Raw genomic sequence first — 16,147 nt, forward strand, 5'->3', positions numbered from 1 at the left:
ACCAGCCCAGCCCACAAATAAAAAAAAATGTATTTTTTTCTATTTATATTTAAATACATTCAAAATACAACATTGACAAAAATTACAATAAGCACAAGTCTATATTCTACAATATTAAATTTTTTTTAGAAGTTTGCTTTGTTGAGCAATAATATTAATGACATCATCAAAATGTATTTCGTTTAAAAAATCCTTCTCCACTGACATTAACATGAAGGCTTCTAGATTTTCTTGCGAGATACAGTCGATCCCCCTATAACGCGGTAGATACGTTCCACTTTATAAGAATTTCACGTTGTAGGAATCCTTAAATATATGAGCCAATCAAAGCCCGGCACGTGTGCAGTTTACTGACTACAGCTGTTTGAAAGGTTTTCTTCCATAAAATTAATCGATTCTAGACTAATTCCACTCAACGTTTCCAAAACACGTATAATTTTATGGGAATAATCCGTATAAACTATGCTATAAACAAAAAATTGTAGGATTGTGCACCGTTCGACCATGCCATTGCTTAAGCTTGTTTTCGTCGCGGAGCGGCGCACCAAACGGCGGCCGCGTTTCCTGATAAGTTATTTTTCTGCGAAAACTTCGTTGAACTTTGGAGACATCATTAATAGAAATAATTTTTATGACCGTTGAATAAGAAATGTTTTTTTCACAGGAAATGTATAAAATTACAGTACTGTATTAGACTTACGGTACCTAATTTATATACTGTACAGACGATACTCAACTTACCCGCCTAAACTCTCCATAGCATGTAAGTAGTTCGGCTGCTCGTCCACTATTGGTCCAGATTCGACCAATCCTGTTGCGACACGAGTCGGCGATGACGTTTTACCGCATTTTAAGAGTCCCTTTTAGCGTCTTTATAGCGAATTTTTTCGCCTCGATATACGAATCCGCATTATGTGAACCGCGTTATAGGGGGTCTACTGTACTTATAAGTATTTTAGCCTGCTTTTAATTAATTTTAACATAGAAAAGCTTTGTTCACCGGACACTTGTGTTACAGACATAGATAGCAGATATTGGTATGCTTGACCAAGTATAGAATAATCGCTACTTAACATGTTATATCTGAATAATATATTATAACAACAAATACAGCAATTTTTGCAAGCAATGCAGTAAGAGGATAAAATCGCATCTTTATTAGTTTCTACTTGATCATCAGTAGAATGTTCATTTTCGCTTAATTTTATAAAAGTTTCATTGACATTTTCCTTTAAAATATTTCATGACGATTTAAAATGTTGCAATTCTGAAATAATATTGTATTGAGTAGCTACTGGATTCAACTGTATTAAAATACTGCTTAATTTTCGAAATGCGTTTACAGGAATATTTAGTAAATTTTGGTCTAATGTGCTTTGAACTCGCTGTAAGATGACAGTCGAACTCTCCCCGGTTGCTCTCTCTCCCACCTTCCCTGATTCCTTCCACCTCTGATCCCTTCCCCCTTCCCTGATCGAGGACGTGTGAATTTGGTCCGGTAATGCGACAATTAAATCGTTTTACACTCGTTCCTGTTTACAAATAAATCGTCGATTTATTAGCTTTAGCTTGACAACCAGTTTCCCATTGGAGAGAGGGTGAGGTCTTGGCCCACACACTACAAAATAGATTACTTTTAATTAAATCGTTTGGAATACAGAGAAATTATTATTGAATAACATTTTTACTTGCCTAAAATAAAGGAAATAATATAAGTGACCATTAAATTTGTTATGACTACAATCATCGCTTTGGTGGCTAGGTACTAATAACTTGCGTTTTTATAGTTTAGCATTAAGATTCGTAAGAGTGGTGAACAGTTTCTAGCAATGTAAACGAATGACCAATTTTCTCTGTTTAGAAGGTAGTTTTGATTATTTTTCTCCTAGGATGCTTTCTGTTTGGGCCGAATAGGGCTAATGTAGTGTTTGACTCAGATCGGCAGAACTAATTTAACTTCGGATACGGGTAGGGCCGGGTAAAATGATACAGGCCTACACGTATACTTATATTATACCTAAAAATTGAAATTTACCTTACTTAACAAAAAAATAAAAATAAATGTATTTTTTAAAATTAAACTTAACCAAACGGTACATTATGTACACATTTATTTGTATACGGCCCATGTGAAATTTTCCACATTTTTCACATGGCCAGTCCGCCCCTAGGAATAAGTGTATTTTGAACACCAGTTCTCTCTCGATCTAAGAAAATGTCTCTTATCTAAAATCTCCGGTCAATTCTTCTTTGTCGACGTCTTCTAGACTCATAAAGTGGTCTGTACAAAACGAAATTCGTAAACATGAGCAGCAGCAGCAGGAAAATTGGAATCACCCGCCATCTTGAATATTTTACGCATGCGCCGAAATGTAGAGAGATTGGCTTTTGCCGCTTGCGTGGTCATGCTGCCAACACGGTGACACCGCTTTTCCTTGCCGCATCCGGCTTTATGTGAATCGCGAGTACATTTATAATTTAACCCAAACGATAAGAATTTACTGGTATGATGTTTTTATGATAGTTCTGTACAGTTGACAAGAGTTTTAAAAAATCCATTAAAATCTATACTAATATAATAAAGAGGTAATGTTTGTATGTAAGTTTCGTTGCAGCAGGTAATCTCCGAAACTACTCATCCGATTTCAAAAATTCTTCCACCAATATTTAAAATGGAACTTCAGGGTGGACATAGGCTGTATATTATTCCGTTAAACATTCATATAAATTAAAATATATCATCTAGGTTAAGGCTTTTATGTCCAACAGATGGCGCTACGAGTACGACGCCCCTAAGTTTGCTTTTCTGCGAGGCATTACGCTTTTCTGTGAAAATGAACTAAAGTGAATCATCTTCTATCTATTTATATAAATAAAAATGTAATGTTCGTTTGTTCCTACCGATTCCTTTTAAATTTTGACACAACGCTGCATTCGAATGCGCACGTGTTTTTATATCATATACGTGTCGAAATTTCTCGCACTGGGATGGACAGGATTAAGGCTTACAGTAAAGAACTCTGCTTCTATTTATACTAATTAAGATGCGGTTTTTTGCGTTTTTGATTGCGTTTTAATAGGGTACGTCAAGAGAATGTACACTAAGAAGAAATTTTTAAAAAAATTATTCCCCCATGGGGAAGTGTTATACATTTATAATAGATACATTTTGAGCCACAACAACGCGTGGCGGGGTCTGCTAGTATTTGATATTTTTATTCCGCTCTCCCATCTTATATTACGGATTTCGATGTTAAGCCAGTGATATTACGATTTCCTATGTCCCATCTTTAAGGGGATGTAGAAAAAACGTGTACAATTCTTGTACGATGCTAAAAGTTTACTGTTGCTTTGGTAGCATCATTTACAACTGAATTTAATAAATGAGAGAGATGCACCGGGTAGAGAAAAGGCTCTAGAATTTATTTTCCTTAAATTTTTTATTTATGTATCTGTTGTCATATAAATTTGTCTTTCCACTTTTTTCCAAGACTACATTCATGTGTTTTTTCAGATATTTTTTACGAAGAAATTCCTTGCCGCATGTCATGCATTCATTTTTTGCCCTTTCATAATAATTCATTAATTAAAATTAACTTTTGGATTCAAAACCCTTCATAACCATTCTACTTCCCTTATTCAAAACGTCAAAAGCTGACCAGTGTAATTATCTTCTGTAATATTTTCCCCTCATAATTCATTATAAAACATTTTTTTAGTGGTGAACATATTTCGTATAACATAATTTCATGTTTAAAATAAGAATTTGAAAAAGTTCCTTTTTGTCTTATATTTTTTTATTTTTATTATTGTGAAAATATTCTTTAAAAATATATTTTAAAAAATTATAATTTACATTTGTGTATTCTTAAGGATGTTCAATGTTAAGTCAAGAAACCTTAACTGTAATAGTACTTTTAATCGTAAATATATTTTAAACTATAATGGTATTTTAACTGTAAATAAATAATTTTAAACGGAATGTATACGTGTCGACACCACCTACAAAAATCCCGGAAGTCATGCCGACAGATGAGGGACTTATGACGAAAATGCGTATCGGCCTATAGGATATTCCGAATAAAAATGATGTAGAAATGCCCTGTGTTTATCTATGCACCTAGTCGTGAAGATAAAAACATGTAATTTACATTCTTTAACTACCAATAAATTTAAATTAATATAATGTGAACGTTGTGAATTTTTGTGAATAAGAACACCACAAATTTTTGAAAATAATTTCAATGTTATGCTCTTAAAAATTAAGTGCAAATCATACCCGAAAAGATTGTGTAATATCATGTGAATAAATGGTTTTAGTCGATAATTTAAATTACAATTACTGTATTACATAAATTAATTTATATTGTTAATTTAAATAATAGCTAGGGGCCCCCTAGTGGCCATTTTTGGAATACAATGACAAAAAGAAACAATCCGCTTTTTCAGCTTTATATAGTAGACTAGACATTTTATTATAACATTCATTTCTGACTTTGAAGGAATTAAAACAATCATTTTTGCATTCGAAATTTAAATTCAGATTAGAATAGGAATATTTCTCAATTAATGCAAGTTGTGTTTTCACAACATTCACTCATTTGCAGAATGGACAATTTCAAAGAATTGAAGGAGTGAAGGAGTGGCACACCTCGGGCCATGCTGAGCCCGAGGATGGCGCCTCGTCTTAGCCTCGTGTAATACGGGTGTTTCCGAAAGATGCGGAGGAGGAGTCGTCTACGCCCCATGACAAACGGGTGGTCGTCATAACTCTGAACGACAGCGCCTCGTCTCTCGTCCATTATTTGAAGCAGTGATACCGGTAGTTCCGAAATAGACGGTGGAGACACGGTCACATGAGACCGGACTCCACAGAAAAGAGTCCAAAAAAAATCATCAAAAAATCCGTCGGCCTTGGTTAAAAAAGTTTTGTTGCTGGAAAATATAACTTTTTTCTGCCGAGTCCTTCTTGCATGGATTTTGACTTTTCATGATTTTTCCATGGATTTTGACTTTCACTTTTTATTATTACTTTTCCGGCTGTTCTACAGAGGAAAAGTATGGCAAAAATCAAGCAAAAAATGTTTTCTTTCCCAGATTTTTATATTTTTCGACTTAAGACACCTTGAAAGATGAAATGCAAAAAAATTCGGGGATTTTTTCTGCGTGTATGAATGTTAGTTTGTGTGTGGGGGAGCAAGATTTTCTTCGCCCTCTTTGAAGCTTAATAACTTCTGTTTTTATCCTAATAAATTTTCGTGGTTAAAAATTGAGGGGGTAGGGAGATAATGCGCGTCGTGTGTATCTCCAATAGGATCAGGCTTAATGACGATTTTACTCGTTATTAGCATTTATAATTTTTTATAAAACCCATTCCTCAAAACTCAAAATTGAGCTTTTTGCCCTTGTATAATAGTGTGAGATTCTGGAGATAATTAATTAATTAGATTAATTATAACACGTAATGATGATGTAGAAAAATGCTCTCATCCTATAGATTAACTTCAACCTCAGTACCTGCAGAACGTTTTTTTTCAAAAGTTGGAAATATTGTTACAAAGAAACAATGCGCATTGCATCCAAAAAGAGTTGAGGAACTTGCTATTATGAGCAGCTTTAAGTTTAATTAAGTAATAATATATTTTTTTTTCGATATAGTTTGTTTTGTAATATTGTGTAAATTTTCAATTACAAATTAATAAATGTTTTATAAAAATGTGAAACCTGTGAGTGATCTTTTTGTTAAAAGNTATGAGTAGCTTTGAGTTTAATGATATACTTTCTTTTTCGATATAGTTTGTTTTGTAATATTGTGTAAATTTTCAATTACAAATTAATAAATGTTTTATAAAAATGTGAAACCTGTGAGTGATCTTTTTGTTAACAAGTATTATTGAAAATAATAGTGTTTTACTATTAATAACTTAATAAACACTGTTGTTATTAAAGGTGTGGTAATCGATCGATAATCGATTTCTGTAATCGATTTTCATTTTTTAGGTAATCGCCCAGTACTAGCGATGATTGGTGTGATAATCTAGGTACTCTAGTGGCACTGTATATTACATTCCAAAATATTTATTTGTAATGAAGTTTTAATACGATATTATTCCTGATAAACTATATTAAAGTAAAACGGCATTGGAAATTTGACGGTTAATTTTATGACAAAAATGAAAGTTTCTTTCAATTGAATTACAGACGGCGCCACTGAATTTCTTTCAGTTTGAAAAATATTCTGTTACGACGGAATCGCTAAAAGACGTTTGAAGACGAAATATATTTTGGAGTAGGCCAATTCTCCCGAGGAAAAACGGAAGAAAAGTTCTCGGCCGTTGGTCTTTTTAAGTAGAACAACATTTTACTGGGTGAGTTAAAAAGTTTACTCTTTTCGAAAAATGATAGAAATATTACGTCATATTACATCCGAATGTAATATGGCTTACGAAGATATGGGCCCTCTCGTTTGACAATGGAAAAGAATGAATCAAATAATTCCATAATTAATAAATCATTAAAAAGGACAACGGATTCAAATGTGGATTGGCCTCGGATTATTCACAATTTACCACCGATTTTGATGTTGCTTGAATATTTGAGTTCGAAATAATTATAATAGTTTCGAGAGAATTCATGTTTTCAACATTAAAACATGAAAGATAAATGAAAGATTATTTTCAGGAATTTTAGATCCACAAATTCTGAAAAATATATTTGACATTAAATTTTGAACATTAGATGGCGCCACTTTAAAAAAATTGACAGTTAGGTAGAACGAAGTCCAGCAATGCACTTGCTGGATTTCGTGCGGATTTCCGTTAGAGAAATGGTAAAGTATGTTTTTGTGGTAAGTACTAAATAGATTCAAAATTATTTTCCGATGAGCTAAATCTTTTACGAAGAAATCGAGACGTTTCATTTGGATGTTTTCGGGCGATCGTCTTGGGATCGGTTCGTACCTAGTCACTACCAAAAAGAAGAGAAAAATAGGGTGTTATGCACGAATCATCGCACATTACTAGTGACGTATTTATGTTTTGGTTACAGCAAAAAGTCGACAGAAGTTTTTCTTGTAAAGTACTATTTTTAACTTATCGCTCTACAACAATTCTTTTACCGGAAAGAGCAGTTACCTAACGGGTACTTTACGCGGGTTCGCGTTTATTGTTGCCAGGCCTGGACTTTTCGCGTGCACCGAAGTAAATTAAGGACAAGTTAGTCAAAAAAATCAATAATGTTTAATCAAGATCTAGAAATAACTATTTACAATATTTATAACAAATCAACAAATTTATTCAATAAAATCAAATCCACAGTCAACCCGACAAAAACTCAATCTAATTCTAACTTAGAACTATTCCCTTTGGAATTCCGACAAAAATCAATCCTTAACTTAGGTACAAAATCTCTTATAACTACAAATCCTAACCGTCACCTCAATTATACTAGGAACCTTTTTCTCAACTTAAGACTTTTCTTATTCTTCGATCCACAAATCGAATACTGCAATCGCCTTGGACTATTTACCTATTGGACACCAATGCTTTCTTTTCAGGAGCTCACCTCTGCTGTCTTCACTTGAGCTATGCTTTTTATAGTCTGAGGTGACGTCACAGTTTCTAAGTGAGACACTCCCCTCATTTACATACTTACACGTAACATTCATTTTTTTCGTTTATCTGGTAGCTTAATTCCCGACAATACTTTGTTAACCTTTTACAGTCTTTTGTTTAACAATTATCGGGATGTTTCCTTTAAGGTTTAACAAGTTCCTAAGGCCCTGTACACACTAGGCGTTTTTCAACGAGCGTTAAACGCTCGTCGAACGCCGAGCTAATGCGCGTTTAACGGAGCGTGCGCACTGGCTCGGCTTGGAAATGGATGTGGAAGTGATTGCTTATGTGTGGCTCCTCTATCGTCGCTATAAAAGACGACGGCAGAGGCAAAGAGAATTTTGGGTGCACCCAATATTACGAGATAGACTGACACATGGAATGTTTGCGACGTTGTATCCAAAACTAAGACAAAATAAATTCAAGTTTTTTAATTCTTTTAAAATATCTATAAAATCCTTTGACGATGGTTGGTCTCTTTTAGATATCATCAATAAATAGATCAGTATCGAAATGATCGTTTTCCATTTCAGCATATATATCTCAAAGCGCTCGGCTGACGCCCGCAAAACGCGCGATCGCATGTACGGTAACATGGCAGCACATATATCTCAAAGCGCTCGCAAAACGCGCGTTTAACGCGCGCTTGGCTTTTGAGTGTGTACGGCTACATAGAACTCTTGGTTCTTTTAAACGCGCGTTGAAAAACGCCTAGTGTGTACAGGGTCTAAAAGTCTGTGGGGTCTTCCCCCCTTCAGTGCGGACTTACTATCTGCCGCTCGGGCGAGCACGTGACTGCTAGTGTTAGCTATGGCGCTTTCTTTTCGTCGTCGGTGAGTTGATTTTATCTTCTCTTTTTAACTTTCCAAGGTGACGGGTGAGGAAACCTTCGTCCTAACTAAACATAAGCCCCAAACAAAAATATAATAAAAGTAAAATAAAAATAACGCTCGGACTTGGTTCCTTACACTCTGTTGATAACCCACAATTGTTTGCGTCTGTGAAGACAGAGAGGGTGGAGATTGTGTTATCCTTTCAGCCGTAGGAGAAAATGAATGCAAGCATTTGGAATTCTCGTCCACATAGGCAGGTTCATCCTTTCGTCGACGTTTTGACTGTCGCCTTTTATTTTGACAATCAATAGTCTGGGTGTAGATTATTATAAATTTAGCATAAATTAGAATCTTGGTTGAAGGAGAAAACCTCGTTGACGATTTCACCAGAAAGAAAGAAAAAAACAGAAGGAAAATTTTAACGAAGCGGAAGAGGAGACTTCTCAGGTAACATTTGATGATGTATGCAATTCTCCTGGTTCTTGTGGACTGTGGTAAAAAGTATTGTGGTATTTTCCGTGCCTTTCTTGTCTTAAGTTTATTAAATTACGCGTAGTAAGTAGATTTTTACTTTTTTCCTAAGGCAATTTTAAAAACACTTTTCAAGAAACGATTGAGTTTGTATAACTTTTACTTCTGCAATGAAAGCTGTAAAATAGGAGAACCGAAGGGAAGTTAATTCTTCATAAAATACATTTATACCTAAATTTCTCATTTTTATAATGAACAGATAAAACTAATTTGAATTTATTTCATACGTTTAAATATATTGTTCCTAAATAAAAAAACATCAATTTTGAATTCGTTTCATTTACAGGTTTTAAAACGAACCGTATTTTTATGGCTTGAAACGAATGTCCAAAGAGGAATTTTTAAATATTTAAATTCAACATAGAAAGTAATGTGTGATTTCATTTGGTACGTTTTATTGCTTTCAAATTCACTACCCGCCAATCAAAAACATTCCTGTTTACTACTAAATAAAGAATATTTTCTAGAAAAACATAAGAATACAGTAGTCGATGGATGTGTTGGACTTGTGCTGTTAACCGAACACTAAAATTGAAGCCAGTGTTGTGAAATCATTACAAGAATATATCAAGAAAGGAAACATCTTTCATGCGAGTGAAGAAAGAAAAAAAATCAACGAAGATATTTTAAAATTATTTTTCAAATATATATTTTTGTTTTTGCAAAATACACTTCATATAAATTGTTTTCAGGAAAAATGTATAAATAACGTTTGTTATTATTTAAAATCACAAGTTTTCACGCCGGGATTTTTTGTAAAATATGTTAAAACTGCTATATTTTTTTAATTTTTGCACTGTTTTTTTATTTTGTCTATAAACACTTCATTCTCACTGATTATCGTATTTGTTTTTATTATTTACGAAAAAAATTTTTTAAAAAGACAAAAGTTCTAGGTTTTTTCATTTAAAAAATCGTATTGTTTAACACAGCAGTTACAAAGTTGAAGTGTTTCTACGTATAACAAAACAAACGGCGTCATTCTAGCTTCAATAGAACCCCCGATGTTTACGTTCAAAGATTGATTTATGATTGGGGTGTGTCAAGTTACACGTACTGTCATGGCGCCAGCTTCCCGGTGTGATAACCGATACTTATTTTTTTTTATTTTAAAATATTTAAAATTCAATAAATGTTGTGAATATAATTACTTGGATTGGCTTTTGTTTAGGTTGTCTGACTGTAACATCGACAAATCAGTTCATCTCGTCATAAATATTCCCGGGAAACTCCACCTTCCTATAGTATGTCTATGGGAAACCTTCTTGCCGTTAATTGGCGTTAAATTTCTTGTTTAGACGCCTTTTATGCTCTAGTTAGTGAATTCTATTATGACTGAATTAATATTAACCAATGAGTGTTTTCTCAGAACCGCCTATTCAGGATTTTCCCGCGAAGAACCAATGACTTCCAAAATCACGTGTTCGGAGTTAGAACGTAAACAAACGTTGAGAAATAGCTATTTTCTTGATGTTATATCTGTAATTTTACTACTTTTCATGTTATTTGACTTTACTTAGACCAGAAGATTACTCGAAAATTTTTCCAGCAAATTCAACTCCTGACATTACATAATATGAGAAAATATGTAAATAAATGCATGCAAAATTGCGAATTACAGTGAAATATTGTAAAAATAGTCGAAATAATATAAAAATAATATATAGTATGCATTATCTGAGAGGAAACTTATGTTAACTTCAACCTACAGATGACTCATCCATTCCCCTCACATTACAGTAATTAGAGACAATGGCTTTAAAAATAGCTGTTTTCTTTATTTTGTAGCTATAATTTATTACTTTTTATGTTATTTGATTTTTCTTAGACCAGAATATTTCTTATCAAAAGCTTCCAGTCGAAAAATTTACCGGTAGAATCGTTACTTTCGGATGTTGCGTAATCGCATGAAAAAACTTAACTAATCGGTTACTATATAATCTATTATTGTAAAAAGCGTTGAAAAATGATGTAAAAAGTCAAATATTCACTATTAGAAGCAGGAAAATATATAGACGAACTTTGTCCGATATTACCTGAGCCACACCACCCCCGCAGTTAGTCACGAAGAGAAAATGAATATTGTAACTTTACACTCTGAGGCTCCAGAGGAGTGCAGTTTGTCTAAAATATATCACTGGACATTATAAACTCGGCAAATAAAATCGATCATTTTAAATCTTTATTAACGCTTTGTTCGAAAATGAAACAAATTTCGATCAAATGTGTTTACATAAAAGTAAAATTTGTTTATAGAAATGGGCTGGCAGAATTACAATTTAATAAAACATAAAATTCATCTGGATACGAGTCCAAGTTTACTTGCCATGTCTAATCACCAGGAACAACTATTTCCATTGCAGAGACAACCTTTCTTTAGAGGCTATGCCTCTGCACAAATATATAAAACAGTTTAAAATGTCCACAGGTGACAATCCCAACACAATTAAAAATATAATATTTGTTTATAGAAATGGGCTGGCAGAATTACAATTTAATAAAACATAAAATTCAACTTGGACTCGTATCCAGATGAATTTTATGTTTTATTAAAAGTAAAATATTAAATGCTAACTGCAAGAGAATATTCAATCAACTGTATAGAAAAATCGTTGTAGAAAGATAAAAACAAAAAAAATGCAGACAGGAAGTACTTCCGGGTGTTGTCTATTCGCTGGAAAAAACTCATCATTGCTAATTATATTTGAATATTGTAATATTCGTTTAAAAAATATGTATATAATGTCTAATATTCACTTCTCGAAGCAGAAATACGTTTAAAACTAATTAACCTGACCTAGTTACCCCAACCCCACCATTCTCCTGCTGAGTCAGGAAGTAATTGTAAACTTTTAACCCCTGGTCGAAAAACACGTGCATTTGTTTTGTTTGAAAGTAAACAAAAGTGCCTTTGCATTATAATCTGGGCCAAATAAAAGCCCTATTTAACGGTACTATTACTACATACAAAAAATTTGATGCGGGTCAGTAATCGTGTGTCACAATTCTTACCTTAGCTAGCGTCCTTGAATGACCGTTTGAACACGTGCTACAGTTATTTATAGCTCTGTAAACAGTGGGGACCAATTTAGCGGTAATAAATGTAATAAACGAACCGGAATTGCAGTTTAACGTTTCGCACGCTACAGGGGACCGAAAATGCGGTATATAAAATAAACACCAAAAAATTATTCAAAAACATAACCTTATTAAGAATCCAACGTATGAAGACGAAATAAACCGTTAAATACGTAATATTCTATCACACGGATTTATGCAAATCAAATAAATTTTATGTCCAGAGCCTCTAGTCGCCAGTCGCGCCGATTATACACGACGCGGCTTTAGCCTCAAGTCGTCAGGGTACAACCGGTTTTAATTAATTTGTGATATTGTTTTAGTATGTGGGTAATGTGTGTGAATAGTTAGTGTTTCTGGTGTAATGTTTTTCTTCGTGTAGGTTTAATTTTTAAATTTTATTCAAAGAAAATTACCACAGAAACAAAAGTTCTTTTTCTATCCGCATCCTAAACATTAATACTTTTAAAATAGTGTGAGTTTAAATTTAGATATTTGATTAAAATAAATTGAATAGAGTTTTGGTCTTTAAACATTGATATTACTATTTTTATTTATCAGATTTTACAGGTTTAAAAATTGAGATGAGAAAAAATGTATCAATGTGACAGTTGTAAGAAAATATTCATTTCGAAGCAAGGATTTATGTATCATCGAAGCATTCACAGTGGAGAAGGAATGTTGTCTTGCAAATTTTGTAATCGTCGGTTCTATCAATCCAGCAATCTTCGTATGCACGTCAACACTCACACTGGAGAAAAACCCTTTACCTGTGATCATTGCAAACGGTGTTTTACTCAGAATGGAACTCTGAATCGACATCTCCGAGTTCATACAGGGGAGAAACCCTTTGCCTGTGATCATTGCAAACAAAGTTTTGCACTGAAAAAAACTCTGATTGAACATCTACGAACTCACTCAGGGGAGAAACCCTTTATTTGTGATCATTGCAAACGGAGTTTTACTCAGAAAGGAACTCTGAATCGACATCTCCGAGTTCATACAGGAAAAAAGCCATTCTCATGTACGTAATGCTTACAAAAGTTTTGTTTTAAAAGTAATTTAAATAATCATATTATCAAATATCATAATAACAATGAATAACGCTATTTGTTATGAAGGAAAATGTTAACAAAAGTATTTATTCGTATTAATATTCGTATTTCGATTTTATTGAATATAAAAAAAAGAAATTTTTGAAGTTTTATTTTTTCATTTTGTATCTTTGATATTGTATATAAAGCAATTGCTTTTATGTATCGAAAGAAAATAGTTTCGTTGATTAAAAAGTAATTATACAAATTTGAATTAACATGGTGTAATTTTACTAGTTTATGTACATGTGTCATTGCTTAATAGAGAAGAATACATGATACTACAGAGGGTGATACAACGCACAGTTGTTTGTAAGTTTAAAATATGAGTTCTAGCCTCAACATTTTTATTTAAAATTTTTAATGTAGAACAACGTTAGTTTTACAAGTTTTCCTAGAAATTGAATTTTCATAGTTAAAAAAGTTTCAAAGATAAAAAATGTATGAAGAAAAACTCATTTAGGGCTTTTTTGTTTTGCTTAAAAATACTAAAAGTCAAACAAACTACACTTACTAGTAGGTGCTTGATGACAAACTGCACGATGATAAAAATTAGTTGTTAAAGTTAAAAACCACTATGTAGTGGATTTATTATGGTTAAAAGCAACCACAAGTTCTGGACCGCCGGGTCTGCACTACGTCAGGATGACACTACTATGTCTTAAGTGACAAAAATTGCGATAGCGGTCGAATCCGCGACCAGAGACGGCGCGTTTTAAGGAAGTGCACCAAACAATTTTAACAATAACAAATATCCGTTTATTAAGAAAAAACTTATTTTTTCGAAGTACCAAATGAAAGAAATACACGTGTTCAGAATATATGCGATGAATGAATATTAAAACAATATGTGCTTCTTAAATAAGTGATGTTACTATTATAATGTTTTCACTGTATGACACGGTTGTGTGTTACAGTGAAAACATTATAAACTTCGGAGCAAGATGGAGTTTTTTCTTTCGGATGGATCTTTCTGATGTGTCTGTTTAAACTACTTTTGAAAGTGAAAGTGTCGTCGCCAACATTACACGAAAATGGCCGCTCTCCGGTGTGAGTTCTCAATTGACGTCTTAACTCAGCGGGAGATGGACAAACTTTTAGGCAAAAATTACATTTACGGCTTATTATCTTCGGGTTGTTTGGTGAAATCTAATTACTCAATTAATTTTTAGTTAATTGTTAACAATACATAGAAAAATAAAACGTAACTTTCAAATGTGAATGCTTCATGTCAAGTATTTATAAAAATGTTTTGAAACGTTTATTTCCACTATTCATTTTATTGTAAAGATGCCGTAATTAAAGGTAATATTTACTTTAGATAAAATCTCATCAGGATGCATTCTGTACATGTGTTGATCCAAACCCCCTTTACGTTTAAAGCTATGTTCACAGTTATTGTAATGCACTTAAATGGTCTTTCATGGGAGTGCACTTTCATATGGTGATTCAACTGACTCTTCCACGAAAAGCTTTTTCGCACAATTTGCGTTGAAACGGCTTTTCGCCTTTATGAGTTTGCATGTGTCTTTTCAATTAGTGTTCACTAAGAAACGTCTGGTCGCATGTCGGCCATTGATGTTTTCGGTCCTTTTAAAATAAGTCGTTGATTAACAATAAATCATTCGTAAAAAAAGATAAGTTAAAATTATTTACGATAGTATAAATTATTGTTATATATTATAATAATATGTTTAAAATGTTTATAATATGCACTCTGTTTTCGATATAAAATTGAAATTGATAGTTTGTTATTTTATGAAGTTTTAATAAAAGAGTTTGGGAAACTCAAAATGTATTATGAAGATTAAATGAAAGATTTCACTTACCATTATGATTTACTTTAATTTAATTATCAAATCTAGTTTTTTAAGTCGAAATTTTGTTACAACAGAAAACAACAATGCAACGAAATAATGTAATTTCTTAATTGTTATGGTTTGATTATATTAAGCATATTTAATAGCGCATGTCCCTGAACCTAAAAATAATTGAAGACACAAAACGACATATATATATATATAATCTTCTGTATTGGAGAAACACATGTGAGAAAACAGAGTAACGCTATTTTTGTTTTTTGTTTAACTTATTTTTGAATTATTATTATTTTACTCTATCTACACAATAAGCAGTAAGAGTAAAAGCACGGTTTAATAATACACAATAGGAGAGTGCGAGTTTACACGAATGGGAAACCCTACAATTTTTGGGTATTTGCACTGCCGAAATAAGTAATATAAGTAATGTATTCAAAATTATCTTTATAGTTTTATTTTTTTAAATTATTATTATTATTTATTTATTTATGACACTGCGGCCATTAGCGTATTCGAAGTATCTAAGCAAATTATAATTTCACACAAAAGAAATAAAAAACACACAAGTGAAATAATGGCAATAACACAAAAATATAACGATCAACATCCAAAGTGGATCATGATTCAAGCTTCTGACACCATTTTTAAATTATTTGTAAGTTTTCTTACTTTTGACTTATTCATTTAGTCAATTTTAATTGCATAGCATTTGGTAGATCGGCGTGGTTCGTCTCAAATTATGGTCGAATGTTGGCAGTTGAAGGATATTTTCCCATGTGCTACATCTGAATAAGGGCAATTTACTCTTAAAAGTCCTTCAGGAAAGCATTTCTTTACCGCGTAACATCGCATACTCAGAGAAGGCAACGGGGAGCTGCTTCGGTATCAACATTTGCAAGAAATCACTNGCTTCTGTAACACTGTTTATAATGGCCATGACATGTTTAATAAATGACTCAGAAGCCGGAAGTAACGCGCCACAACTAAACGATTAATGGCTGATGCTCATTAAATCCTAGATTGATTCTTTCCTTAGACTGACTAGAGTATCCACGAGTAGTAAATGTCGATTGTTAGTAATGTTACGAGAAATACAATAAAAATATAATCTTTGTGAGATGAAAAGTCTGAAATTATTATAAAATATTGCATAATGTAGATTTTTCAGTTGCTTGGAG

General features: G+C 32.8%; 1 long non-coding RNA gene across 1 annotated transcript; it reads left to right on the forward strand.

The window, feature by feature from the left end:
- Positions 1-15,258: 15,258 nt before the first annotated feature.
- LOC111638751 lies at positions 15,259-15,789 on the forward strand. Its single transcript, XR_002758932.1, has 3 exons — positions 15,259-15,392; positions 15,477-15,624; positions 15,686-15,789. It is a non-coding gene; the product is annotated as an uncharacterized LOC111638751 (long non-coding RNA).
- Positions 15,790-16,147: the final 358 nt, after the last annotated feature.

The sequence above is a fragment of the Centruroides sculpturatus genome, unplaced genomic scaffold, assembly GCF_000671375.1.
Source record: "Centruroides sculpturatus isolate CEXI.00-Female unplaced genomic scaffold, Cexi_2.0 scaffold1016, whole genome shotgun sequence".
Classification (NCBI taxonomy): Eukaryota; Metazoa; Arthropoda; class Arachnida; order Scorpiones; family Buthidae; genus Centruroides; species Centruroides sculpturatus.